Raw genomic sequence first — 27,035 nt, forward strand, 5'->3', positions numbered from 1 at the left:
CAAGGAGAAAGAGTGGGAGAGACTCTCAAACAGATTCCTGGCTGGGCGTGGAGCCTGATGCGGGGCTCCATCTCATTGATATGCGAGAGCTTGGTTCTTGTCTCACTGAGTCGAAGAATCAAACTCGCCAACATTAGAGAGTGAGTAAAGGGATAGAAGTTTATTAAGTAAAGATACAGAGAAAGCTCTCAGATGATGAAACTGATGATGAAAGGGGTCCCGACAGTGTTGCCACTAAGGTCTTGTAGGGTTGGTCTTTTATGGAGCGCCTAATCAGAGAATCTAAATCCTTTTAACATAATCATTGATATCACCATTGAGTAAGGACTAGTGATAACATCTTTAATGGCATATTTCCTTTACAGAGTCTGATGATTTTTTTTGTTGGTTACAAGTAGCTGTTATAACAAGACACCCTCCACACCCACACCTTAGGGTGGGGTGGTCAGGCTTCTTCCCTTATCTCTAGTTTCCTTACACTCAGCATTTTTGGGATTTTGGGGAGCCTACTTCTGCAGCCCCCTACCTAGCCCTGCCTAGCTGTTTGTCCCTAACTCATCCTGACCTCTAAGATCATGACTTGAGCCAAAATCAAGAGTCAGACCCTTAAAAGACTGAACCACTCAAGCGCCTCAAGGGAGATATTATTTTTAATTATGTTTCCCTAACATTGCAAAGTTTTGAAGAAAAGATTTATATGGACTTTGGAGGCTATGTGTAATGGAACAATGACCTGAGTCCTCCCATCTAATACACCAAGGTTCTCTGCCTTAATCAACCTCTGTTTCAGTCAAGACCACAGTCAGACACAAAGTGCTTTTTGCTTCTCTGTGTTCAAGCAAACTTTGAACTTCAGTTCATTAGGTAACTTGTTATAGTAAAGTCTGTAAAGTGAAAAGGAAAAATAAAAAGTTTTCCAAATGTTCATGAGATAAATGTTAAGTTGAAAATCATTTCAAGGAAATTTTAAGGAAACAAATCTTTTAAATATATATGAAATTAGCATGTACAACAAATGATAATACAGTGTTTGATACCTGAGTAGGGTGATTTATTGGGACTGAATTTTAGTTCTTGTATTTAAAGTATATGCCAGTAGTTCTCAAAATTTAATAAAAATGAGGGTCACCTGGGAAAATTATTTTATTGTGGTTTCATAGGACCCACCTCTGAGATCTTGGTTCAATAGAAATGGAGTCATTACCCGAAATCTCCATTTATCAGAGCACCCCAAGTGATCCTGATACAGGTAATCCAGAAGCTCCAAATTAAAGAAACAGTAGTATATACAATAAATACATGACATTCCAAATTCCCAACCTAATTTGGAACTAGAACAAATCTAGTCTCACTTTTAAATAAATGAAAAAATTATATTGTAAATTAATTCTTTTATTCAAGGACTGTTAATTTGTTACACTATTTTTACATGGCTAGCCAAGAAAGAAAGTTAATTATGGAAGAAAACACAAAATAAAAATGTTTATATTGATGTGTTTCAGTATAGTTAAAATAAAGAAAACCCAGAGTTATATTTGAAAGCATTATATTAATTTGCAATATCAGGAGCTAGAAAATAAGGAAGGCAAAATTACATTGACATAAGAATGAAAAAAAATAATAATAATTTGCCCTTAAAAATCCCATGCCAGAAGCTTTATAAAACAATAGAACCTTTACTTAACCCTATTGGAAAAAAGAGAATGCAGCATCTGAAATGTCAAACGGATGTCAGGGAGTGGAGAGAGAGGTTCAGTTGCTGCTGAAGAGGCATGTGTGGTACCTGGATAGTGCACAAAGTAAGGATTTCTGGGAGGCAAGTTCAATGGGAATTACTTTGGAAATTTTTCCTTAGGGGCACAAAATTTAAACTTACACCACTGTGGAAAGATTAGCACTGTTGAAATTGAACTCCCTTGGTGAGAGTAGCAGCAGAACAGTATCTCCTGTTAAACCTGCTGTCGGATTCCGGCTAACTCAATCTCAATTTCTTTGCTTTTTAAAGCCCCCCGAAGCTTTATAAAATGCCGCTGATATACTTTCTCTTATGACACAGATCAGTACTGTCATATAGGAAAGTATTCCTTACTCTATCTCCATATTTCCAATATCAGCACTGTCTTCTTATAATATTTCAAATCAGTAAAGTCTTTAGTCATAGAAATCATGCATTGCACTATTCAAGCTTTCAAACTGACAGGTCATTTGACAAAACAGAAAAAAAAAATCCATGGTAAATCCAGTGTGTTGTAGAGCTGGATTCCTATTTGTTTTGTTTTGTTTTTCGTTCTTTTCCTTCTCTTAAACCATTTTTACATCACTATCCCTCATGTGCTTTATTTTTTCTGTGTTAACCTTTTATGTGTTCTATTTCATCTTTGGAAACTATTCAGGGATTCCTGGGTGGCTCAGCGGTTTAGCGCCTGCCCAGGGCATGATCCCAGAGACCCGGGATCAAGTCCCACGTTGGGCTCCCTGCATGGAGCTTGCTTCTCCCTCTTCCTGTGTCTCTTTTAATAAAGACACAAATAAATACATGTCTCTTATGAATAAATAAGTAAAATCTGTCTGTCTCTCATGAATATTTATTCAATATTTTTAAAGTAAAATCTTAAAAAAAAAGGAAACTATTCAACTTCTTTTATTTTGCTTACTGAACACATTGATACATTTTATTATTTCTTTGTTGGCTTCTTTTTCTTAGCTTTTGTTTCCTATATAATATGTTCTAGCTATGCAGGAATTTCTTTTATACCTTAACCTCTATGCCCTAGCCTTCAGCCTCTCTTTGATTCCATTTACCTTTACTCATTTTCACACTTTACTTATTTCCTCTTTTTTTTTTTCTCTATTCTGGACTGAATTGTGTTGTTTCAAAATTCATATGTTGAAGTCCCAAACCCCAGTAACTCAGAATGTGACTATATTTGGAGATAGGACATTTAAAGAAGCAATCAAAGTAAAATGAGGTGATTTATGGGCAGCACTAATCCACTATGATGGGTGTCCTCTACAGATAGGAGATTAGCACACTGACCACACAGATTGAAGGATGACCATGTGAAGACATAGCTAGAAGGTGGCCATCTGCAAGCCAAAGAGAGAGGCCTCAGAAGACACCAAACACACCAATGCCCTAGTCTCAGACTTCAACCTCCAGAGCTGTAAGAAAAAAAAAAAAAAAAAGTCAATTGTTTAAGCTACCCAGTTTGTGGTATTTTGTGATGATGGCTTTAGGAAACTAATTTTCTGTGTCCATCTTTCTTCTCCTTTATATTCCTATTAGAGCTCATCATTGTTTTTCGAATATTCAAAGCATCAGAGAAGCTCTAGGTTTTCTTCACTTTTCTTTCTCCTGTTTATTCACTTATCTTCCCCTCCATTGATCAACACACAAAATATTAAAAATACTTCCAAAATGTGTGTTTTGCTCAAAGCATTGTTCTGGGAGGGTTTCAAATTCTCTGGAGTATAGTTTCATCATCTGTAAAGTGGGGATAGTAAAAGTATTAATCTCATATAGGACTGTTGCAAAGATTTAATGTATTAACCCATAATATGTCTAGAGCAGCATCTGGCAAATAATAAGCTAAAGTAAATAGTGAGTGGTTCCATTATTATTACTGCTCTTTCATTCAACAAGTATCCACTGGGTGCTCATTCTGTGCTGGAAACTATATTCATGGAGCTCATGGTCAAGTGGGGAAACATGAGACTATATACAAACTAAACAATAAGTAAATACTATTAGATGTTGTTAAGCACTATGCAATCAATTTTTAAAGGTGATATGATAAAAAATGATGGGGTAGCTATTTTAAATTGAGTGGTCTTTAGGGAAGTCACTCAATTCTGCAAAAAGAAATAAAGGAGGGAAGGAAGGAAAGAAGGAAGGAAGACCATCCATGCAAGGCTCAGGTGACAATGGAGAAAAAGGCAGTGGGAATAGTTGGTGCAAAGACACTAGGTTGGGCCTGAGTCGGTGATTTTAGGAAGCTGAAAGAAGGCTAACACTACAGAGAAGTGGATAAGAAGGCAAGTAGCACAAAATGAGGCCGACTGAGGATTTAGGAAAGGCCAGTTCATATTGGACCTCATAAGCCACTGAGACATTGAGAGGTTAAGCAGCTAGCTGATATCAGTACTGCATGCTAGTTTATAAAAAGAGCATGAAGAGCTCAACTCAGAAATGCTTGGAAACCAGGGCTCAAGACACCAAGAGTCTTTCTGTCTGTCTCTGTCTGTCTCCTCACAACTTGTTTCAGCATCGTCTGCATCCAATTCATCCTGTCCCTCCAGTCTATTGTGCTCTGAGAGGGGCATTTAGAGGAATTCTACTTGGCTTAGTTTGGGTCTCAAGTCCATTACTGACACCATCACCACCATGAGTCACAAATGTATCCCTGAATCCAGGGGAATGACAGATCCAACTAGGATCACAAGGTTTGAAGGAGTTCCCCAGAAGACAGAAGGTGCCAGAATAAAACAATAAATCTCTATAGTCTGAAAAGAATCTCTTAATGGGTAGCAAGTGTTTAGGAATATGGGATTGGTCTTTCCCTTGGGCTGCAAAAGGGAGCTCAGTGGGGGATAATGGGAACCATGGGACTGTCTAGCTCTAGGAAAATACTGCTCTGGCCAGCCTCACTCTGTCGTCTCAGTCTGAGCAGGTTTAATACAACTTTGTAATAAGTTATCCTAAGTATTCTCTATCCTTATGTCCAGATTTTGCAAAGTCTCTTCATGACAAGGTATTATTATTTTATTAGCAATTCAGAAACTTGGGGCTTTCCCAGACACAAGCACTGTGCATTTTCTGGCTGGTCTTCTCACCCCTAGGACATAGGATATGAATGCTGGGAAGCTGGTTGGGCCTGGTGAAGTGCTGAGCTGCTACGTAGCACATTGCCAAGAGACTGGGGATTCCCTGGAGAGGTAGTGTTAGTGCCTTGTGTGCTTTACAGAAGCTGCTGTAAGCTCAAAGGCATGTCTCTGATTGCAAACAGATACCAAAATATAAAACGTGCATTCTCTATTATCCCAATCCTAGGAATTTACTAGGAAGAGACACTAGAAAAGTAGGTCAAAATACATATGCAAGGATATAATTATAGTAAAAAAAAATAATTTGGGAAAAAGAAAGGGACATTTTGGGTAGGGAGTCTGTTTAATGCATTGTTGCCATTATAAGCATTTATTTCCTGACTCTAAAGGACATAGCTACTGGAATATCTTCCCATAGTACAAAAATACCCCTACTTTAAGGTCCATCCCCCACCTCCACCATGACAATCCACAGAGATAGACTGGCAACAGCTATTCAGTTATGCATTCAAAAAAGACTAATTGTATGGTTTTGACCTCTGTAGATGATAGAGATCCCAAGAAATCACAGGCCTGGTTCTTTACTATTTAGGATAGTGCTGCTATGAACATTTTAGGATATGCCTTTGGTTGAATATATGTAGGCCCTATTGCATATACACCAAGGAATGGAATTGCTGGGCATAACATATGCCTATGTTCAACTTTAGTATATGCTAGAATTGTGCTATTGAAAATAAATATGATGCAAACCATGAACATAATGTAAAATTGTCAGTAGTTGTGTTGAAAAAGTAACCTGTTCTAACTAGCTGAAACTGGTAAACTACCAAGAAGTTTGAATCGCTCCAAAATGCCAGTCCTTTACTGGATCTAAATGAAGACTTTTCCTAACCAATGACCACGTTCTCAGACCTACGAGTAGCTCAATATGAGGAGAGGGTAACACAGGTGTTGTTGCATGGGATGACAAAATGCTGCAGACATAAGCAAGATTTTACATGATTTTATAGACATGGAGGACTTTATCATTTAAATCAGTATTTCTGAAGTGATTTGAGTGCATATGAATCACCTGGGAAGCTTGTTATAAGAACAGATTCCAAATTGTAGGATGTACATCTTTAACAATGATTCTGCTGTAGGAGGCCCAAAGCTCACATTTAGAAACGTACTGTTGTATTTTGAGGAAACCTAAGAAAGTTTGGAATGGGTGAAGGATATTCCAAGTTTATTTTGTTTTGTTTTTTAATAGCTCCCTTCTAGAAACACTTAGCATGAATTTCACAGGGTGTAACTGGAAGTAATTTAAAACCAATACAAAGCTGCAGCAATTGTTCAGATAGGAAATAATAAGAGCCTGAAATTGGGTACTTTGGGCTGGAGATAAGAGAGGGTGAATTCAAGAGATATTAGGACTATCTGAACCTAGTGTGATGTAGAAAATGAAGTCAGGAGAGAGACATGGAGTCTGGCTGCAATTGTTAGATGGACCATTGTGCTATTATTCATCAAGATAAGAAATACGAAGGGGAAGTGGAAAATGAATGTTTGCCCATTCCAATGCAGAACATGAGCATGCTATTTGAATAGCCTATATTGTCAGTTTCTCTCAACCCATCTGCCATTTCTGGCTAGCAATGGTCATAATGTGAGCCATTGTGATATTAGAAATGGAGGGATTAAACAGAAATAGCAAGAGCTACTATTGCCTCAGAGAGGTTTAATGCTCTGACCCCTGAAATAGCCTGAAAAGCCACATTTAATTCTTGTGACAAGTTAGAAAAGATTTTTCTAATCAGAATAACTGAGTACCTCTTCCTTTCCTCAAAGTTTCTAGAGAACCCAAAAGAGATCTGATTCCTCGGGGAGAGCATGGCTACTGGAGAGACTTCAAAGAATAATCAAGTTAAGAGTATTCAAGTTAAGTACAACATTATATCCCTCCTGGAGTTGACAAGAAAAGCTTTAGACTTACCAGAGATTAAGAGTAAGGGCACCAAAGCCAGAAACAAACCTGGCAGTGTCTATCAGAGCCCTTGATATCATGGAATGAGGCCTTACTCATACTGTAGTCAAGAAAGTCTTTAGAAAGTTCTCAATGAAAGAATCTTTCCAGGTTTTGTTAGTTTGAGATTCCACACTTGGTTGTATCCTACTGGACTATTAAAATCAAAGTTCTGATATCCAGAATGAAGAAAATTAGAGAAGCAGTCCTTCTTTAACAAGTTGTATATGTGTGCACTGCACATTACCATAGCATGTCTTTCAATAATCAGTTACACAAATGCAATAAGCTGTTTTTGGACTAAATTGTTTCCTTTACTGCAACACCTCAAAAGGTACATAACAGAAGCTTTCCCTACACTTGCAGAGAGTAACTGGAAAGGGTATGAACACTATACTGTCTCCCTCTGTGAGCTTTCTAGCTCTTGCTAGGATGGAATCTGAAACCAAGCTTCTATAGTGCTAAAGCTCAGATTTTTCATGATTGCAAGAGCTGCCTCTCAGTGTTAAAAAAAAAATCGCTTTAAAATTTGGCTGGTATTTCTGCTTGCATCTAAGCTGTGATCACTATAGGATTTAGAACTGAAAAGTATTTGAAATATATGCATTCAGGTCAAGGACAATGAGCTAGGCTATCCATTTACACTGACTGGCTTCCAGATACCTGCCCAAATCCCTTCTTAAGGAATCTCCAATAAGCAACATTAAAACCAAAGAGAGGTTTCTCTAGTGCCTGTTGGACATCAAAGAGCTGAAGCTTCCGTAGCTTGGTGCCAGCTCGGAACTGGCAAGAACAGTGGCAGCAACATCAGCCTTGGAAGTGTCCCAGTCCTTCCTGCAGTAACAGTGATGCCTTTGAGATTTTGGCAATGAGCTACAGTTTGGGGATCAGCAGTGATAGGACACATCATTTAGTGACACAGAGCTAAAGCGAAAGAAAATGGTGGAACTCTTCTGGCCACCCCTTCTCAGTTTTCATCAATCCTTCTCCATGCTTCAGTTTCTAAACATCAACATGCAAGAGGATGTTTAGTCTTCAAGAGCTCTTCTCTTATCTATCCATACTCATTTCATAGGTGATACCATTTTGTTCATAGCCAGAGTCTTGCCATACCCCACTGATGATCACATTTATACATCCAACTTAGATTTCTCCCTAGATCTCGTGATTTGTTTATCCAAACAGCTGTTTGCTCTTTCCATTTGGATATCTAATAGGTATTTCAAACTTACCATACCCAAAAGCAGATTTTGATCTTCCTGTCTAAGTCCCCTCCTTCCGTACTTTTTTCCTTTTCTGAATAGCAACTTTGTTCCTCAAGTTGTTCATACCAAAAATCTTAGTCACCCTTGATTCCTCTTCTTGTCACATTCCATATTCTGTCCATCAGCAAATCCTCAGAGTTTTAATCCTCGAAATATATCCCATATCCACTCCACGTCTACTGCTACCACTTGTCCCTCCAGCATGTCTGATCTAGACTACACATATTAGCTTCCTTGATGGTCTTTTGGCTTCTAACTTTATTACTGGGTATGCAATGGACAGAACCTTGGGATGGAAGTCAGGATACCCAGGCTCTGGTCAGAGATCTGTCTCTATTTGGATGCGTGACTTTATGGAGTACATTATGGAATGGGCCTGGGCTCAACTCTCTTTTGTAAACTGAAGTTCTTTTCTTACTCCAAGGGTCTACTGAGTCCATGACATAAGCTCAACCCCTTCCTAAAGTAAAAGAAATGCCACTAAAGTCCTCTTCTGTCCTGAAAATAAGAAGCGTATCAGTGTAGAAAGAGTGGGTGAGGGCAGGAACCAAGGAACAGGAACTACCTAAAGATAATTCAAGTCAACTGATACAGAATGGGATTCAGAATCTAGGAAAAGAAATAAGTGCTCACTCATTTATACTCAGCTTCTCCCATCCTGGGATAGAGAGGAAAAGGCCCAGGTCCATTAAATGCTTCGTTGTCACTTTACCATGAATTGGCTTCAACCAAGTGCATTAGGAGAGGAGCTGTCAAGTCTGATGATGTCCTTATCTACAGCAGGAAGAGTAAAAGTGATGTTCAGTTTAAGGATGTCTTAACTACTGTAATTATAACACTAGTTTACTTTAATCTTGAAAATATCGCTTCTCCATCCAAACTCAGACTGCACTGAAAACGACTTGCTTTTCTTTTTTCCCTGAGCAGGCCAGATGAACAGGAGTGCATTTTCACAGTGGTCCTCTGGGTAGTCATGTGGACAAATGTATGCAGCAAGGTTTTTTCAAGTAGATTAAGTTAAGGGAAAAGTTTAACACAGAGGCTCAGCAATTCTGCTAGGATCTCACTTGCAAACAGCCATGAAAAAAAATTACGCAGGAGGGAATGGCTGATGCTTGCTGTCTGCTACAGGGCATCTCAGAAGCAGCAAAGGAAACCACAGACCTGGCCAAGGATTGTTGCATCTTAACTGGCTTCCCTGGGGAACTTAGTGCCCGATATTATCTGGGAACTGGATGGAAAATGACCGACACATAACACTCCCTCACAGGTATATAGTGCTTTTCATATTCAAAGCTCTTTAATGCTTCCCTTAGGAATCTTGTGAGATAAGAGAAGAAGTGATTATATCCCCAGTTTGTGAAAGAGAGAATCAAAGCTGAAGGGTCAAGCAATTTGCACAGAAAATAATTGGAGTCAGTGTCCAAGCAACATCAGGCCTCAGGGGTTTCTGATGTTGAAGCCAGAGCACAGAAAAATGAGGCCCAGAGCCTGGGTCTGGAAACTTCTATCAAAAAAGTACTCAAGCCAGGTCTCGAAATTAAAAGTGATCTGGACAAAACTCAGTCATGGTGCAGAATAATGCAGGTAGATCCATAACTGAAAGGACAAATAAGTGGCTCTCTGCTGAAAATTAAATTAATTTCCTAGAGCTTATTTATGTAGGCATATAGCCATTTGATGAACATCAGCTATGCATTGATAAGAAAGCAGAGATTAGAATCAAGAAAACTGGATGCTTGAATTCATCTCCAAAGAATAGTTGGAATATTTCAAAAGGAGCTTGAAGTTAACTTGAATTAACAAAAGCTTAAATATAAACTCCCTTCCTCTGTATCTAGCCTTTTTCTTTCTTTCTTCCATTCTACTCTTTTTCTCTTCCATGCTTCTGGCCAAAAGAAGGAATTATAGGAGAAAAAAAAATAAGTTGGGTCATCTTTAACTTTAAGACTATAAGAATTCTTACTTCTTAGCTATGATTGAATCTCATCCATAAATAAAGATATCTCCATTCAGGCTTCTCTGATGCTTGCTTGAGAAGAACATGCTGGTAAGTACTCCTGAATCACACCTGCAAGTACATACATATCACTGGTGACTGATGGAGGTACAGAGTATGAGGCTTACAGGTCAGAATCCCATGGGTTTAATCCCTGATCCACTACTGTGGAGCTGTGTATCTTAAGAAAGTAAGCCTTAATACAGTAGTCCCCCCATGTCTGTGGGGGATGCGTTCCAAGACCCCCTGTGGATGCCTGAAACCACAGATAGTAATAAAGACTATGTATACTATGCTTTTTCCTATACACACATATATATGATAAAGTTTAATTTATAAGTTAGTTCCAGTAAGAGATTAATAATAAAACAGGACCAGGAGCCCTGGGTGGCGCAGCAGTTTAGCGCCTGCCTTTGGCCCAGGGCGCGATCCTGGAGACCCGGGATCGAATCCCATGTCGGGCTCCTGGTGCATGGAGCCTGCTTCTCCCTCTGCCTATGTCTCTGCCTCTCTCTCTCTCTCTCTCTCTCTCTCTGTGACTATCATAAATAAATAAAAAAAAAATAAAAAAAATTAAAACAGGACCGTTATATACTATAAGAAAGATTATGTGACTGTGGTCTCTCTCTCAAAATATCTTATTGTACTGTACTTACCTTTCTTCTTGTGATAGTGTGAGATGATACAATGCTTACATGATGAGATGAAATGAGGTGAATGACATTGGCATTGTGATAGCGGTAGGCTACTATTGACCTTCTAACTATTTGTCAGAAAGAGGAATCCTTTGCTTCTGTGTTGCGGTTGACAGCCACAACTGAAAACTCAGATAAGTGGTGGGGGGCTACTCTATTCATAGGTATTAAACAGAGACATTGCTTCAAAAGTTTGTTGTTTCATTGTTTCCCTGAAAATCGTATGAAATAATCTTCATAAATAAATTAGCATAGTAACTGATGGAAAGGAAATCCTCAACAGAGGTTAGTTTTAAAACAGAGCATTTTGGCTTCTTCCTTCTAGCAAATTACACAAACTTAGTGACTTAGAACAACCCAAATTTACTACCTTACAGTTCGATAGGTCTCGCTGGTCTAAAATCAAGGTGTCTGCAGGGCTGCATTCTTTTCTGAAGGCTCTAGGGGAATCCACTTCTTTGCCTCCATCTTCAAAGCCAGTAATGTTCCAACTCTGTGTCTTTCTTCCATAGTCACATCTCCTTCTTACTCTCTTCTGCCTTCCTCTTTCATTTTTAAGGACCTCTGTGATAGCATTAGGCCCTCCTTGATAATTCAGGACACTCTCTCCATCTCAACTCATCCCACCTCACAGTTAGCACCTGTGGTGGGTTAAATAATGCCCCCTAAAAGATTTCCACATCCTAATCCTTGGAACTTATAGATGTTAACCATCTTTGACAAAAAAAAAGGACTTTATGGATACAATTCAATTAACTGTCATGAAAGGAAAGATTATCCTGTATTATCAGAGTAGCCTCTAAAACAGGCTCATATGAGTACTTCTAAAAAAGAAGCGGAAGGAAATAAGATGCATAGAGGAGAAGGCAAGGTGACTACAGAGGCAGAGATTTTAATGATGTAGACACAAGCCAAGGAATATTAACAACCACCAGAATCTGGGAGAGGCAAGGAACAGATTCTCCCTTAAAGCTTTGACGGAAGTTCAAGACTGTCCTCATCTGGGCTTTAACCCAGTGAAACTGATTTTAGAGCTCTGGCCTTCAGATATGTGCGATAATTAATTTCTGTTGTTTGAAGCCACCAAGTTTATGGTAACTTATTATAGCAGCAATAAGAAACTTATACTGCAACCATAACTCGCCCTGCAACCTCAATTCTCTTTCGTCATGTGATATAACATGGTCCCAGGTTTTGAAGATTAGGACATGGACAACTTTGTGGGATCATTATTCTGCCTATCGCACTCCTTTAACCCATCAGTTCCATAAATACATTCCAACCATTTTTACATAACACATTGCACCATGGCTCTTCCTTTTAAATGCTATTGCTTAGTGGTTGAGAGTGTTGGTTCTAGAGTGTAACCTCCTCAACACCTACTACCTATGGACCCAGAAAAGTGGCTGAATTTAGGTTTCTCACCAATAAAGTAGAGATAATGTAGTTCCACCTCATAGGATGGTTAACTGATTAAATTATATAATACATGTGAAGTTCTTAAAATGTTGTTTTACGCATACAATTTTACACCACCACCATATAGTATTATTATTATCCTTGTTATCATTATCATCTTTATCACCATCTAGGTAGTAGAAGGAATATGGGTATATCAGTTTTCTATTGCATACAAACAGAAAATAATGGCTTAAAACATAATCATTTCCTGTTTTATAATCATATGGGTCATAAATTTTGGCTGAGCTCATTTGGGCAATTCTTCTGCTGGTCTCATTTGAGCTCAATTGTGTGGCAGCACTTGGCCCAGTAGGTTGCATGGTCCAGCAAAGGCTCGTTCCCATGGGTGTTGGTTGATACTGATGATTATAGCTGCTGCACCTTCGGGGAAATTAGCCCAGACTCCTAAGCATGGAATTCTCAGGAGGCCTATGTGTTGAGGCCTAGGCTCAAAACTCCCAAGTGTTGCTTCTGCTACTTTCTGTTTGTCAGAGCAAGTCTCAGGACAGCCCAAATTCAAGAGTGGCAAAATAGATGCCACCTCTGGATGTGAGGAATAGAAAAGGAACATGCATAAGTGATGGGAGGAATCTGTGGCCATTTCTTGTATCTACTACAATAAGTTTGGGGAAGATGGCCTTGGATCTGAAAAATTGTAAATGCATGACCTTGGGCAAATCTCATAACCTTCAGTACATAACAGCATTTCAAGGCCTATTTATGTGCCAAACGCTATGCTAAAGTCTAGAGATACCAAGAGAGTCTGAGACCTGCTCCCTCCCCTAAAGAAAGTAGTTCATAAAATCAGTGTAATATTTATCTTAAAGAACTAGTGTGAGGACAAAATAGATAATATATAAGAAATATCTAGTATAGTGACTGGTAGTACGTGGCATGTAGTAAGAGCTCAATAATCATGAGCAATCATTATTATCTAATTTTCACAAGAATGGCCAAATTTCACTTATAAATGGGTATGGAAGCTATGTTGTCTGTATTAGTCTGCTTGGGCTGTCATTAACAAAATACCATAGACTGGATGGTTTAAACAATGGAAATTTATTGTTTATAGGTCATAGGTCAGGAGGCTGAGATGTCCAAAGTCAAGGTGCCAGCAAGGCAGGTTTCATTTTGAGGTGTCTATTCTTGGCTTGTAGGAAACTGCTATCTCACTGCATCATCACATGAACTCTTCTTTGGGTATGGATGTGGAAAGAAAGAAGCCATCTTGGGGCTCTCTTCTTATAAGGACACTAATCGCATCTTGAGGGCCCCACCCTCACAAACTCATCTAACCCTAATTACCTACCAAAGGCCTCATCTCCGAATCCCATCACAATGGAGGCTAGGACTTCAACATAGGGATTGGGGTGGGGGTGGGAGGTTGTGCACAAACATTCAGTCCTTAACACCATTCAAAGCTTTCCATCCTTCAGTCCCAGAGGATAAAAAGCCTGCATATGAGGTCTTTAGTGGCTTCAAATTGGCTCCACAGCATCGACTTGGAGCCATCTTTTAAGTAAACATTTATAATCAAAACTAGAAGTTTGCATTCAACCTCAGATTTGTTCTAGAAAGACAACTGAATGCATGGGGTGCAATTACCAGAGCTATAAACACATAATGCACTAATTCACTCTTCAACAAGGACAGGTGTTTAAATGCTTTTCACTGTCCGGGGAGTGGCAAAGCCTGGGTAATAACTTCAGTCTCAGACACAGCTTATTTTTTTTTTTTTTTGTTCAAAGGCTTATTGCAAATCCTGGGTGTCAGAACCAGGCGGTATGTATGGAAAGAACAGAACTGGGAGTTTGACCACCTGGCTTATAGACCCAGCATTAGCACTAACAAGCTCTGTGACCTAAAGGAAGCTAGCTAACCTCTCATAGCTTCGGTCTTAGTGCACAGTAAATGCAGAAATTGGCTTGGTGTTTTGGTGCTGTGCACCATGATGCCCTGGGGTACCATAGACCAGCAGCAGGAGTAGGAGACTTTGACAGCCCGAGAGCCCTCAACATCTATATCAGCCCAGCTTCCCCCACCTTGTCTGAACCTCACTTGAGTCATTTGAAGAAAGGATCCAGTGGAGGAAAAAAATGTAAATGGTTGGAATGTCAGCAGGCTAGATCAGAGAGTTCGAGCTTTAATGTGCTTACAAACAACTGAGGATCTTGTTGAATTTCAGATTCTGATGCAATAGGTCTGGGATGGGGCATTTCTAAGAAGTTCCTAGATGATGCTGATATTGCCTGTCCCCAGATCATGCTCTGTAGAGGAAGGGACTAGATTACAACATGAATCTTTAAGTCCAAATTTTCATTTACTGAAGAAAAATATTTCCAGTGCGGGTGCATGGGTATCAAATGAAAGAGACAAATGAAGCTTTGTAATCTTAGGGATATTCCAAAGGATCTCATATCCAAAAAGCTTTCCACCAGAAAAAGCAGGTCTGAAATTACATTTGGAGGGACAGGTATGCCTGAATTGACTTAGTTGAAGTCTGTAGGTGCCTCAACCTTCATGTGGAATTCAAAGCAAATCTCTTGGAGGGTTCAGTGCAATTCTATTACCTTTCGCATTGTTCTTTTCATTTTCTCACTCCTCTGCCCTGCCTGTTTCCAGGTGAGATGGGAAATAGAAGGACCAAAATGCCAATAATAAGAAAGGATTTTCTTGCAGTATTTGCAGTCCAGCTGGAATTGGGAAGTAACAGAAAATCTCACGAGCAAAGCAAATCTTGAGGCCATCCAATTTGGCAGAGCCCTGAGTGACTGACTAAGAATCTAATGGGGAGGACACCTAACGGTTCAGGCCTCGTAAGGCTCCCCATCATTCATTTCGATACAGAAGTTTCCAGTCCGTACACTTCCGGTTCTCCAACAAGTTGGGTAATTAGCTTACTATCTGCCTGGTCAGGGAACTCATCTTAACACTATTATGTTCAGAGGCATAAACCTCCCTGATGAACCATATTATTAAAGGTTGCAAAGATAATCCAGAGACAAATAGTGTGCAAAGCCACATGAAAACTGCAAAGATGAATTAAATTACATTCCAGAGACTAAAGAATAAATTGGAAATGAGGCAATTTTTTATTCAAGAAGACTTCCTCTCAGTTCTTTCCAAATGTAAACAGGCGGCTCTCTGCAGAGGATGGGGTCACCCACTGCCTGGGGAAAGCAGCTTGAATTTTATTACCTTGGTGATCCCTGGCAGCATACACACTTCAGGAGGCACACACCCTGTTCCCCTTTACTTTGTCTCATGTGCTGGTTTCCAGCTCTCATAACATTTTAATTAAATTTGGGCTTGTCTTTCTCTCTCACCTTACTCTGCATCAAAGGAGAGGCTTTTCGCATGCTGCCTGGCTGGGGTCCCTGCAATTCTTACATTCCAAAAGCAGGCTGCCTTGCCATACAAGGAGAGCGGCAATTAAATCAAAGCAGAGGTAACCTACAGCTTCTCAGAGAGATAGCTGCACAAAACTTCAATGTGACTTATATATGAAGGTAATGAATTCTATAATGCAAATTTATATACAGGGTCAAATAAGAAATGGCTCTGCATTTGATAGTACACTGGGTATTAGGTAGTTGTCACACAATAAATAATTCATCTGGCATAGTCACTTGCTATGTAAATGATAGTCTATGTATATTAACGCATTTAGCACTTAGAATAAAATGGACAGCTGGGGCCAAATGAATCTCTCTCTGGACATATTACCGTTACTGCTCCCCAGTGAGTTTAACTCTTCACTTCTGAGGATGGTAACGAGGATATTAATTGAATAGGGCACGGGATTCATTTTGATGAAGTCAGGGTTACACAAAAACAAGTGAATAATTTTAATACGCCTTGATGGTATTGCTTTTGGCACAGTTTGGGTTAACAGTAATGACCCACATGTCAATCTGGTTGGGATTCAATGGAATTTGGGAAAATAACAAAGGTTAGCTATTTTCAAGTGACAAACTCTATTTACATTCATTTTCCTTAAATGCCATTTGGCCACATGAAAAATACGTTTAACCTTCTAACCATTGAACCAGATCTCTTGGTTTCTTCCAAAGCAGCTATTTATGGAACCTCCATGTTAACATTTATTATCCATTTGGATACCAAATCTGTGAAAGCAGAAATCATTTTCTCATTTTGCTTCATAATCAAATCATAAAAAAGAAATTTCCCTGTGATGTGTGAAGCTCTGTGAAATTCCCCCCAAGACATGTTTGTTGCTGGTGGTATTAAGCAACATCTCCCCACAGTATGTCTATTTATGTTGGAGTGAGGTATATTTTGAGAAGTCATCAGAACACTGTTTAGCATCAGGATTTAGATGATCGATAGACTGACGTGGCCAAGCAGAGATCTAGTCTAGGGAAATTACACAGGAAGGGAAATGGTAACCCCTGAGAAAGTACTCACCATTACAGAAGCATTTTGGCATTGGAGCCATACTCAGCCCCAGGACCAAAGAGAAAAGTTTGTAGGAGCTGGTATAGTCACAGTTCATCCTGCAAAGGAGAACTGGTAGGATACATCTCAATTTATACAAATGATGAGCAATTTGGGACTGGCTAATCAAAGCCTAAAGTCCACAAGGTAGCAATTAGGAAAGAACAATCTCAAGCAGGCCAAAACTGGAGGAACACAAGCTGAAGCTTGTCAACCACAGGTGTCCATAAAGAGGAAAGATCCAAGGGGAAGGAAGAGCCATTACAGACTCAAACGCTGTTTGGAGTCGCTGGGCTCAGGGAAGGCCTTCCTACTAACGAATCAGACCCACCAAGGAAAATCTCTCTATTGATTCACTTAAAATAGTTGATGCATGACTATAACTACATCTACAGAATCCCTTCAGAGGAACACTTAGAATAGAGCTTGACTGAATAACTAAGGGGTTATGTTATGCCAAAGCATGGCCACCACTGCCCTCCAACTTACACTGCATCCTACCCAGAAACATGCTAGAAATGGAATTCTGGAGACTCTAGTTCAGTGTAGGCAAGTTGCTACATCTAAATGCCATTACAGAGCTAATATAAAAATTTATCTAGATGCAACAACCCTCTAAATGTGTGTCTTCTTCTGGGGAGAATTGAGTAATTATATGAATGGAAGAGTGAATTGTATGAATTATGAATCATATGAATGATTTTATTTACTCATGAGAGACTGAGAGAGAGGTAGAGGGAGAAGCACACTTCCCAAGGAGCAGGGAGCCAGATACAGGACTCAGTCCCAGGACTCTGGGATCGTGACCTGACCCTTAACTGACTGAGCCACTCAGGCACCCAATCTCCACTTTTCTATCTGAATTTGGCCACAAAGTAAACCCTGGCTTTGAGTTCTACCTGGTTCCCTTGCAGAGATCTAACCACAACTTGCCATTAACCCTAGGAACACCTAGGGTGTAAGAGGGTAGTAAGAGTTCTTTCTGGAAATCTCAGAGACAAAAGATAATCCCAACAGAGTTAATAAACTCGAACTTGTCATCACTTGAAAAGGAAATACCATTTGGCTGATTTAAGTAGATTTGAAAACTTAAAATTCAGCCTAATGCTGCCCTCCACTCTTCCCATGTGGAAAGTTATATCATGGAAGTCACAAATGTAAAACACAAAGAATATAAACATATTGAAGAACAATTTATTATTACATTATGAAAATGGAATGAGAAATCCAGAACCCCTTGAATGTCTTGTGAGGAGAATAGACAGGAGGGATGAAAAACACAAAATATGAAAATATATAAAAGAAGTTTTTATTAAAATGGAGGTTATCAAAATTCCACCTACAATCAAGACATTTATATCAGTGACACTGGTGGTAAATATATCTATTTCCTATCTTCATATATAAATACAGAATATACATCTATAACATGGATTTGGTTTTCTTCTGGGGCCTCAGAGCTAGAACTGTAAGTAGAATGGGAGATGAGAATGGCCGGTGTCACCAAAAGAAGGAGACAAAGAGGGACACCTGGGTGGCTCAGCAGTTAAAGTGCCTGCCTTCAGCCCAGAGTGTGATCCTGGAGTCCTGGGATTGAGTCCCACGTTGGGCTCCCTACATGGGGCCTGCTTCTTCCTCTGCCCATGTCTCTGCCTCTCTCTCTCTCTGTTCTCTCATGAATAAATAAATAAAATCTTAAAAAGAAGAAGAAGAAGAAGAAGAAGAAGAAGAAGAAGAAGACGGCAAAGAGAGATAAGATGGGAAAAAGGAGAAACAGAGGAGCAGTGAATGAACAAGGAGAAGACTGAAACAAGGCAAGGGAATGTAAAGGCAAAAGATAAAGAGAAGTCCTTTGGAGGAAGGAAAAAGAAAGAAGGAAATACAAAGATGAGAAGAAAGACAAAGAGGAGTAAGGAGGAAGAGAAAAAAAAATGTATGATGAAGTTTAAGAGATCCTATGCTAAGTCTTAAAATTAATGAGAAAATAATGGGTGGCTCACTGTCCTCCTTAGATCTTTGATCTAATTAGGAAAAAGCCAGAGAGAGTTTTTTGAGCAGCACTGACTCGGGAACAAGGGATACACTTTGCAGTTAAGAGTCGTACTTCTGCAATCCTTCTCCCCCCTTTCTTCTAGTGGCAAAGAGAAATCACACACATCCAACTTCTAGGAAGGCCTTTTCCATTCCTTCTCCAGGTTCTCAATCCACCAGGTGTTGTCCATTTCCTGCACCTTCAACTCCCCGTCTACCAGACCCTTCCTTTCAGCAGCCAAAGCCCACTGTGTTATTTTCCATCTGCCATGTCCCCACATCCCCTCTGGCTATTGCCATGCCTCTCTACTCTTTAGGAAGAAGAGATCAAAGAGTTCTTTAAAAAATACATCCCATCATGTCTCTCTTTCAAAACCCTCCAAGGCTTGCCGTTGTATTCTCAACATCTTTAACATTTGATCTACAAAGTATTGCCTGATCCAGCCCCTACCCACTCTCGCTCACCCACTATGTTTTCACCACATGGACCTTCTTTACGTTCCTAGAACACACCCAGCGACCAGTCCAGTTTGCCTGCACGTGGTCTTCCCTCTGCCCAAAAGTTTGGCCTAGACTTTCATATGCCATTCTTTAACTGAAATGTTACATCCTCAAAGAGGCCTTCCTTTTGACTAGAAAATAAATTATGCTATATCACAGCACCCTCTACTTCTATTACAACTCTTTGAGAATATATATTTTTGTGTGGAGATCGTTGTTGAATGTCTGCCTCTCCCACTAGAGTGTAAGAACGACCCTGTACTTTTTACTTCAGTATCTAAAAAAATAAATAAATAAATAAACTCACTATTCAGCCTAAGAGCAGATCTTATGAGTACAGGAGTAGGTGCTTCTAAGTTTTATCCAGGGATTTTTATGTGGGGAAGCTTAGCAATATCTGGAAAATTCATCATCTAAGTCAAATGTTTTCTGTAAAGGGCCAGATAGTAAATATTTGAAGCTTTGCTGGCTATGGAGTCTCTGTAGCAACCACTCAGCTCTGCCTAGAGGGCGAGAGCAGTCAGAACTAATACGTAAGCAAACAAGCATAGCTGTGTTCCAACAGAACATTATTTAAGAATGCTGAAATTTGAATTTCACATTATTTTCATATCACAAAATACTCTTCTTCTTTGGATTCTTTTTGAAATTTGAAAAATGCAAAAACTATTCTTAGATTAGGGGTCATCCAAAAACAGGCAGAGGGCTGGATTTGGCTTGTGGGATATAGTTTGTTACCCGATTTATGGTATAAACACTTGTCATCTAGTACTCATCTTCCCCTTTCCAACCTATACTTCATTGTAAATAAATGACAAAATAAGAATAACAACAATAACGAGTACTGCTTCTTAGCTCGAGAAAATACTCTGATTACAGTGCATACACACACTCTGTGTGTGTTTCTTCAATGGCCTTCCATTTCCTTAGACTTATGTCCTCCTTCTTTCACAGGCTTTACAAGGCTTCTGCAGGAGTTGGTTGAGCCCATTCCCCCAGTCTGTACACTGGCTATATCGAATATCTTTCCATCCTTGCTCTTCTCACCCTTGCTCAACTCTAGGCCTCCACTGGAGGCTGCTCTTACATTTCTAACCCTGCTCTTCCCAAGCTAGTGGTCACTACTTTTTTGGTGCTAGTTGACTATTCTGTGTTTCTGGATGCCTGTTCTCAGCCCATTTAGCAGACACTCTAGGTTGCATACCCAGTAGCCATTTAGACCACAATGGTCAAAAGACACTGTGTGTAAGAAAAAGTTTTTAGAAAGTATTTCTGAAACATTCAGATTTGAAGAAATAAATCATAGTAAGTTAGAGAGTCCATAGATTTTTTTTTTTCATTTAGAAAGGACTTGGCCAATAAGCTAATGAACGTAAAATCAATTAGAAAACTTAATGCAGATATTATGCGTGTGTGTGTGTGTGTGTGTGTGACTTAAACACTTAGGAGACCTATTGAAGGTTGCAGTGCATACAGTGGTCCTCCTCCCAAGTCCTTCAAGGCCTTTGCACCCATCTCCCAGCTGCTGGAAAGATCGACTGCCACTGGTGCACAGTTGAACCTTCACTAACACTTACCCTCTGCAGGTAGGAACTTCCTCATCCAGGGCTATAAGCCCTGCCCTGTGCAGCCAGGGGTTATGACTATTAGATGCTGGGAGACAAAGGCCTGGCCTTCTGTCTAGTCAGGACCATTTTTAAGGCCATCCAAATTCTGGAATTTCCTCTGGAATATTGTCTGAATCTCAGATGCAATCAAATTGTAGAGAGGCAGTTCTACTTTACTCACTTGCTTAAGAGAATATCTCCAGAGAGTACTTCCCAATGCAATTCTCCCTTCAGAGTGTATTTCCAGGCAGACGAAGCTAAGACAAAGGTTAATTCTGAAAAAAAGTAGAGCATGTATATATATTTTTTATCTACTTGGTTGAAAATTTTATTTCTCAGGAGATGAATAAAACAATATGAGGGAACTGCTAAACTTAGCTTATTTCTGAATATATTTTAAAAAAAGGTAACAGCTTGCTGAAGTAGAAGGTATGAAAACAAGGAAAAAATATCATCTTCCACCAGATATTTTAAATAGTATTTTTTGATACATAAAAACAATAGATATATTCTTTTTTTCTGAAAGCCAAGAATAGGAACAATCCCAATTAAGAATAAAATATATTCAATTAAGATAGGAACAAAGTAGGCTCACAAAGAACTGTGATGAAATTATTTTTATAAACCATAATTTGCATTAGGACAAGAAGAGGATCACACAATAAAGAGACATAAAACTAAACTAAAGGGTTAAGCCTAAGATTAGCTAAAATATGCAAAAGAACGATAAGGGAAACTCAAGTTTTTTTTTTGTAGTTTTAATTTTCCCTCCTAAGCTTTTAAGCTTGAAAACTACAGATTATTCCAATGTTTCCTTTACCAGCTCATTCTCCTTCTACATGTATACAGTTCCTGAAACCTAACTGGTGCTTAATGAAAGAAAGGAAAAAAGCAAAAGAACAAAGGAAGGAAGGGAGGAAGAAAGGAAGGAAGGAAAGGAGAGAGGGAAAGAGGGAGGAGGAAAAAGAAGCTCCAGAGAGAGGAAAGAGAGAAAGAAAGAGGCAAGAAAGAAAGAAACGGAGTAAATACTGTAATTTAAAAAGACAACACAGAGAGAACAACATTGCTTGATCCTATTATGTTTCCATGTTATTAACTTAGGAAAATAATACTTGATATGATGAAATAAATAGTGTCAAAGAGAAACTGAAGTGCAAAAGAGACAGTATAATGGAAAAAAAATTTATTTTGATTCCTTCAGAACTGGGTTCAAATCATAGCTTTATGACTTTGAACAAGTTGTATACAAATATTTTATAAATCTTTTTTAATGACCTGGTGATTATAAAAATTATAAAATACATGAAATGATTGACATTAATCAAAATATTCTTAACTCTACTTTTAGCTAGTTATCACCTATTATCTGTTCATCATTCACCCATCCTATTCATTGCTTGAACTGTTCTGTCTGGTGTGTATCCCCTCCCATGCCTGCCTTAGGATTGGTTAAAATGATGTCTATCCATCAAGACAATTCTTGCCTTTGCTCATGTCTTCTATTTAATATGATGTCTTTCTACTTTTACTTAAATTTTCATTCGTACTCAAGTTAGAGTATTGATATTTTCTCTTGTACCTTAACCCTCAAATCTGCTTCTTCCTCATTTGACATCATCAAATCAGCTAGGAAAGGCTCATACTCATACTAGTATTTCAACAAATATTTATTCATTATATAAACAAGAAAAAATGTAGTAAGTATGCCAACGACATTCAGAGAGTTAAATTCCCTCCTCAAAATTCATATGAGGAACTCAGCACAGATTGTAATATGGTCCATGGACATGCTCAGGCTTATCTAAAAAAAAAAAAATTCTTTTAAAAGATATTCTTAAAATAATAATGTCTAAAATTTTTGTAAAGGCTACAAGTAAGAAAGAAATACATTCTCCCTTTGAAAAACACATCAGATAGAAGTATACCTAATGGTCATCAGCACCCCAGGGGCACTGAATAGCTATCATACATGAAGAAAAACGGATTGTTCTTGTTTCTGCTTATACCTGTGCTAGACAGGTTGATTTTTTGTTTTATTAAGACTATAAATTGTAATTAGCACTTACAAGTATGGGGGGGGGGTATTTGCTTTTATTCTATAAAATGTGACTTAGAAATTCAAGCTACTTACAAAATGAAAACGGATATTAGCTGACCCATGGGCTTTTTATTTAATGGTCAACTTTGGAATTAAAAGAAATAATATATTAATTCAATAATTGTTTGTTGTTGATACATTGTTAGCCGGTTAGGTCTCTAGCAGACATTTAGGCTTAAAGGTCAAGAGCACAGCTTTTAGTCCCCTAGAAAAAATGATGTTCTAAATGATATCTTGATGACCCATAGGAATTAATGCATTTCCTAAGCAAGCCCCTTAGATCACTGTTAGTGTTAGAAACAACCCTAATAATGTATAGCTAGCAGAGCATAAACATTGTAAAGATATGTGTCTTACTTGAAGCACTAAAGGTTAATTAAGAGGGGATGTATTTGCACTAGGAGAAGGAAGCTTTCCTTTAAAAACAGTATTAAGCACTGAATTAGCATAAGATTCCTAAACAATGCCAACACATAATTGAGACCACAAAACAACTTCCTGCTGAAATACTCAGCCCAGAAGAGCATTTCTCAGGCAGTTATGATTCTTCACAACAGGATTTATGAGCTAGGGTCAGTACTCTGAATTATACTAACCAACAACTGGAAGAGACTTCAGGATAATCTAAGGGCAAAGACCTCAGTGTAATAATTACTCCAAACTTTCAACGTGTACAGAATCCAAATAAAAAGCCTAGAAATATATATCATGTAAAGGTGACTGATGCTGGCAAAACCATAGAGTACAGAGTCAGTGAAGTCCAAGCGTGGGAAACTTGACACAATGAAAAGTTATGCCGTTCTAAACTTCCCAAGACCAAGGACCTAGACCATTATGTAGCTGAGCCAATATTTCAGTCCCCTGGCTATTGGATTTCGGTTTGTTCTGTGCTATTAATATAGTCTCCCCATTCATTTCTTGCTTTGCTTGCAGTGTGTGATTTTAATTTATGTACTCCCTTTATCTATTTAAGTCTTGGGTTTCAGACGGGATGTTATGTGTTTTTCTTTTTTCTTTTCTTTTTTTTTTTTTTCATTTACTGTGTTTTTTTATTAGTTTGAGTAAAATTTTATCTCTACTTTTATGACTCCTGTTTTTATTTTATTATTTCTAGGGTTTACATTCTCTACCTCAATAGCCTACTCTTCTGAGATCTTCTAAAGGCAGTTCTTATCAACATAGTCTCACTGAAGTCTAGTGATAATGTTTTATTAAATGTTACATTGAGGCTGAAATTCCCCACAGCAGGTAGCCTGGAATCATTACCAGTCTGAATATTTTCTGTACCAAGATGATAATGATAAACACAAAGCCTCAGTTGGAGGCTTACCACTTATTACTTAATCTACAAACCCCCTGCAGGTATATTTTGGTGTCTTCAAATGCCCACCCAAGGGCTGTACAAAAAGCCTAAGTCTAAAGTACATAAATAGTTTTTAAAAGGTCTCATTATACAACATAAGCTTTTGCTTTAGAGATATTGTGATCTTACTAACAAGAAGCCCAAAGTAACCAAGTATTTGAGAAAAAAAAAGTGCACACCACTAAGTGCCCCTTCTAAGTATTTTGAAAACTCTTCCTAAAATATTTTTCTTATTTCAGCTGAGAACCAAGGAAAATACTTCAAATTGCCGTTTAACGAAATGTTTAGATAAGGACAGTGAAAGAGTTTTTAAAAGAAGGACTGTCTCCAGACATCATAAATTCTGCAAGTCAAGCTGAGCGCTATTCAAGCTATAATGAGGACTGCATGCCAGGCACAATGGGCCAAAGGGCTTGAACATCACCCTCAGCAAAAAGATGCTGAGAACACACATGTACATGAGAGCAGAGCATTTATATTCTTATCGGCACTTAGTGTCTCTAAGCTGCAGAGTCACGTAAAATCCCTTTCTTATAATATCATACAAACTTGCCAGATCTGCTTTCGTTTAAGAAAAAATATATATCAGATAGGCAGATAGGTTTTAAGATCAAAACAAAGAGGTGAGAGAGTCTAACAAAGATGCTGCAAGCCCCCTGTTCTTCCAAACTGATGCCAAGGAGGGTTTAAGATAGCAATCACAAAGCGAAAAATTTAATCAACTGAGAGTTGAAAAACAAATGCTCTCCCCATTTAAATTCCATTTCCAGATGACTATAGGAAGGAGGTTTCAAAAATCACCTTTTTACAAGACAAAGCTTTTTAATTTCCAAGTAAAATATTTATGCTGTTTGAGATATGGCTTGCTTTATAATAATAGCTGAGACACTGCCCTGCTTATCCACAGGGAGTCACAGGGAGTCCTGGGCAAAGCAGTTGATACAAATTGGAGGTGACCTGGGCAAGGATCTGATTGCACACTTTTGGTCCAGTGAGACATGCATTCAAAAGTGCCATGATGGGGCTGGACTGTGCTAAAGGTCGTGCATATCATAAGGAAAAACAAAATGTAGCGCCTGTCCCCAAGGAACTGATGAATTAGAATTTCTTGAAAAAAAGCAAAAGTTAGATATAACTATGATACAAAACAAAAGAGTTTGAAGAAGAGTCGTCTGCTGTGACTGAAGAGATCAAGAAAAGCCTAATGAATGGAAGAAATGGTATTTGATCTGGATATGAAAGCACAAGTGGTACAAAGTTTTGTTTGTGTGTGTGTTTTTAGTTTCTCATATCAACAGCACAAAATATACATTCATGGGAGGAACTTTAGAGAATATAAATAAGCAAAAAGAAGAAAACAAATACTCTAACCCTCAAATATAACCTGTGTTGACATTTTGGTGTACATGCTCAGAATAACTTAGTTACAGCGTTAAAATTTAGTTAACACATGTAACTTAAAACATTCTACTATTAGAACTGATAGAATGGATATGATTGACATGGAGATATGTTCATGATCTATTGTTAAGTGAAGATTGGTTATTTACACATACATGCATATAAATATATAAATTGAATCATACATGCTGTGGTAAAATAAGATTTGTATTGTATTTTACATAAATTTTTAAAGATTTATTTATTGAAGAGAGAGAGAGCACCAGAAGGAGGGGCAGAAGGAGACAGAATCTGAAGGAGCAGACTCCACACTGAGCATGGGGCCAGAAGTGCGGCTTGATCTCACAACCCTGAGATCTTGACCAGAGCTGAAATCAGGAGTCCGGCACTTAAATGACTGTGTCACCCAGGCACCTCAGATCTGTTAGATTTTAAAATTAACTACATTTCTTCTCCCTTCATCTCTCTTTCTTTATTTTCTTCTTTCTTTCTTTCTTTCTTTCTTTCTTTCTTTCTTTCTTTCTTTCTTTCTTTTTTTTTTGGAAAAGGGCTTTAAAAAACATTTCTAACTTAATAAAATACTTAACAGTTTTTATGTCCTGGTTAGTTAAATAAAAATCAATAAGATAATATCTGCTTCATTACCACAAAGTTGGTGAGCAAATTGAACACTTAGTACAAACCTGGTTTACAACTTCAAGTGAACGGAAGTCTTCTACAATAAACAGTCTTATAACTGTGGTTTCATAGAACAAACATGTTGTCTCAAGGTTATAAGCCAACAATTCCGGAGGGGGGGAAAAAAACTATTAAAGTAGAATTATGAATTTTACACAAAGCCTTTGTCCTTTTTAGTAAACAGAAAGAAACTCAACTTTATGATGACAAGATACAAGAAAAGTATAGATTTAACTTAATATTTATGGTAATGGAATGCAAATATTCTTTAACCTTCTTCCTTATCTTTCTAAACAAAGGGTAATAGCCAAGTCTCTGCTTTGCATTCTCAGAGACTCACAATGTAAACAGATTATTAAAGCCAAAATTTTCCACTAAGCACCATTTGAAAATTACGGCATATGGTTTCAACTATAATTTTAATCAAGACAGAATCAAAGTATTTGGGCCTTTATAATTTACTATTTCCATAATGCATACTGTTGAATAATATAGTGTTTTACTTAACATATAACAAACACATCTATTCCTACCAGGGATTAATATAATATTATTTTAATGGTTGCATTATAGTCCATTCTAGTAATAAATCATACTCTAATTAACAATTATCTTATTGTTAAAAATTGTAAATGTCTCCAATTTT

General features: G+C 38.2%; 1 long non-coding RNA gene across 1 annotated transcript; it reads right to left on the reverse strand.

The window, feature by feature from the left end:
- Positions 1-2,695: 2,695 nt before the first annotated feature.
- On the reverse strand, positions 2,696-26,116 carry LOC140636246 (uncharacterized). Its single transcript, XR_012033543.1, has 4 exons — positions 21,031-26,116; positions 10,064-10,168; positions 8,731-8,871; positions 2,696-3,162 (listed from the first exon to the last, which is right to left on the reverse strand). It is a non-coding gene; the product is annotated as an uncharacterized lncRNA (long non-coding RNA).
- Between the last annotated feature and the right edge of the window lie 919 nt (positions 26,117-27,035).

Source organism: Canis lupus, chromosome 7, assembly GCF_048164855.1.
Source record: "Canis lupus baileyi chromosome 7, mCanLup2.hap1, whole genome shotgun sequence".
Lineage (NCBI taxonomy): Eukaryota > Metazoa > Chordata > Mammalia > Carnivora > Canidae > Canis > Canis lupus.